This window comes from Scleropages formosus, chromosome 2 (assembly GCF_900964775.1).
Source record: "Scleropages formosus chromosome 2, fSclFor1.1, whole genome shotgun sequence".
NCBI lineage: Eukaryota > Metazoa > Chordata > Actinopteri > Osteoglossiformes > Osteoglossidae > Scleropages > Scleropages formosus.
Window position 1 is genome coordinate 36,017,199 of NC_041807.1, and position 3,392 is coordinate 36,020,590.

A 3,392-nucleotide genomic window follows, 5' to 3' on the forward strand; every position below is an offset into this window, starting at 1 on the left:
TTATCTTCCTATTGAACTACAACCACTTATGACTGACAAACAACTCACATATTTGACTTTACAGTGATCTGTTGCATAGAGGGTAGAGCTGTTGATTCTCAAGAGAAAGCTGTAGGTTTAATTCCCACCCTCTTTAAGAGGCTCTTGATCAAGGTACTTACCCTGAATCAATACAGTAAAAAGTGCCCTGTTCTACAAATAAGAGAAGTCATGGTAGGGTTACTGTAGTATTTCTCTAAGCTGCTACAGAGCTTCTCAACAGACATCATACATGGCCTACATAGCTGTTTTACTGCCATCAACTCAGAATGAGACTGCAACTTCGCACATTACCAAACATCAGCGCAACTGTCCGATCTCACAGCTGCACTGACTAAGAACCAAAATTTATTATTGTGGTTTCATAAATGGTTATAGAAAATGTCCACGGTAGGTCATTACCATGTCATATGAAACTCTGCAAGGCTGTATTTGATGTCTTGTTAACTGTAGTTCACTTATTGGCCTTCAAACAGGTCAGGTGGTAATGTGGTGGTTAGAGCTACTGGCTTTAGACCCAAAAGTCAGAGGTTCAAATCCTGTTTCTACTTGTAGTACCCTTGAGTAAAGTACTTACCCTAAATTCTCCCAGTAAAATTATAAACAGGTAAATAATTGTAAGCAGCTTATCAGTGTATTTCACATTTTAAAAAATTTGCTTAACTCAAAGAAGGAAATGTGACATACATCTTACCTGTTTGCAGCTAAGTTGAGAAATGTAGGTTTGACATCTTTTTCTAAGTCAACAAAACATCACTGATAAGGAAGTGCATTTCTCTCCTGACGGTTTTTAGTTTGGGTCCCATCTAAGTGACCCTTTTCAAAGGTTTTTAGCTTAAATGGATAAAAAAAATTGAGATGTTCTGCATAAAGGTGTGGGGAACCACAAAACAGTAATAACTACCAATTTTTTTGCTAATAATTGCACTGTCTCTCCATATTGGTTGGTACTGGAAGTGCATTACTTTTACAAAGCGACATATGTAAATTTGGATGCAGAAGATCAATAATTTTTTTAATTATTAAACAGATAACATGGTACAAGTTTATCGAGCCCATAGGAAATCAATAAAACAAATAACAGGCAGATCCTTCTAGATGGCTACCACTGCTCTTCAGCGAAAACAGGGTACTGAACCACAGCACATGAAACCCAGCACTTTGCACGCTCTGGTCGGTTAGAGCTTTGTAACACGCATGTTTTCTGTGCACCGGCAGTTTCACCATTGTAAAACAGATTTTCCAGAATTAGCTTAGTTTTTAAACAAATCCCTTAGTAAAAGGAGCCTAAAAAAGAGAATGTTGCACAATCCGTAGTGAGGTGCCTATAGGAAGCACAGTAGAATTTAGCAAAAGGCCCGAAGTGGAAACATGAATAAATGACAGCAGTGTATCAGGACAGAGGGAAGGTTGGAGAGCTTGTGCGCTGATTTTAACCCCAATCTTTACCCTCATTAGTGTTAATGTATCGGAGGAAAGCGTGCACCCGATGAGTGTAATCACAATGCTCTGGCCAGTCATCCACTGTCAGCAGAATTACAGGCCCTGTGAAAGTTTCCTGGAACACTGAAACACAAATGTTAGCAGAGGAGATAATCAAATTCAACGAGGACGGAAACACCCGGGATGGAAGTTACGAGGTTCTTCAGCGCACGCAGCCAGCATCCTCTCATCCACATGATGAAATGGATAAAACATATCAACGTAAACAACGGACCAAAATATTATTTTTAACGTGGCCTCGTTTCGGATTTGCAAATTTGGCATCCCACCACCAAGGGGTTTGAATAAAAATTGGACATCAAAATATTCCCTGTGAATTTTTAATGCATTTTCACATACATATGCATTGGGACTTGCAATAAAAAGCATTATGCATGCACATAATTGCATGAACTTCCCCAAACAAACACGATACGGATTCTGAAGGGTTAAGTTAAATAAGCCTGGTGTATTCATTGATTTATTATACATATCAGAGCAGCAACTGATGAACACCTTGACAGGTTGATTAAAGCTAAATGAGAACTGGAAACTCTTCCCCATATATGACCTTTAAAGATTGTGAGTTAATGCTCACATTTGGAGTGATGATTTATTAAAGAAGACTTATCGAGTCTGTGAATTGGGATTTCCGCATGTTTGCTACGAAAAAGCCTGTTGTTTTGTATTATGGTGAGGGCATTGTTTTATGAAGAACATATACAGTATGCTGTCTTCATAATTCCATCATAATGTTGCCTTTCCTTACATATTATGGTTGGTGGATGTTAAAAAATTAGGTGATCTTCTTTGTAACACATAGTCCATGAATGACAGAAAGATGGAACAGATTTCAATAATGCACCTTTTATCCATGTTATACACTGAATTGTGAGGTGCAGCTTAAAATGGTGAATATGTCAGCCAAGTATTAATATTCTCATTTGTTGCTCGTTAATGTTTTAAATTGTTAAATGGCGTGAAAGGATCAGAGTTTAATTTCTGAACCTTGCAGTGCTTATGTATGTACATACTGATCATTTAAATGTGAAATAAATATTTCTGTAAAAAAGGGAAAACATTTATTTTTTCCCTTCTACCCAGTAGTATTACCCTTTCAGCTCAAACATATAAGCAAATAAAAGTTTACGCTGCTGGGACAAATAAATTTAGGGATTCTAAAAAATTAACTGTACTGGTCAACTTACTTAAAACAAAGAGAATGACTTAAAAATCAACGGAAGTCAATCACAACTGACAGCCCTTCTAAAACATAACAAATAATTTATTTATTCTAGAGTGTTTTGTGTGTGTTTTTTACTGGCTCTTTTTCAGGTCACCCAAGCATCTCTAAGTTGTTTTTAACAGATGATTACAGCTGGAGCTGCTTGCCATGGTGTCCAGAGGAGCATGAGACCTTCATGAGGCGATGAGCCACCTCCGGGATCAATGTCCACATTTTGTTGATCATGCAATGCAGATTCGCCATGCAAGATGCATTTCCCCTGCTAAATAATTATCTGAAGTTTCTATTCATTTTCAGATTTTTTACAGAGGAGTGGTTTGCATGGCAATGACGTATTTTGCATTTGCAGTCTTTTCTTGGTACAATGTTTATATTGTAGAATTTGTTGGGCAACGCCAGCGCCCTTGTTGGAACGATCCTCTCGATTTAGGCCTCTTAGGGCGCTTTGACCTGCAATTTCTGTTATTGAAAACAAACAGAAAGAACTGTGAATAATCGATCTAACTTTAAGTGCTGTCCAATTATAAGAAATCATAAGGTCTAAACTCAACAAAATGACATCAGATGAATTTCATGGCCTTTTCTAAAAATAATAAAGCTTATTTTCATGCTGTTTTCCTGCCCT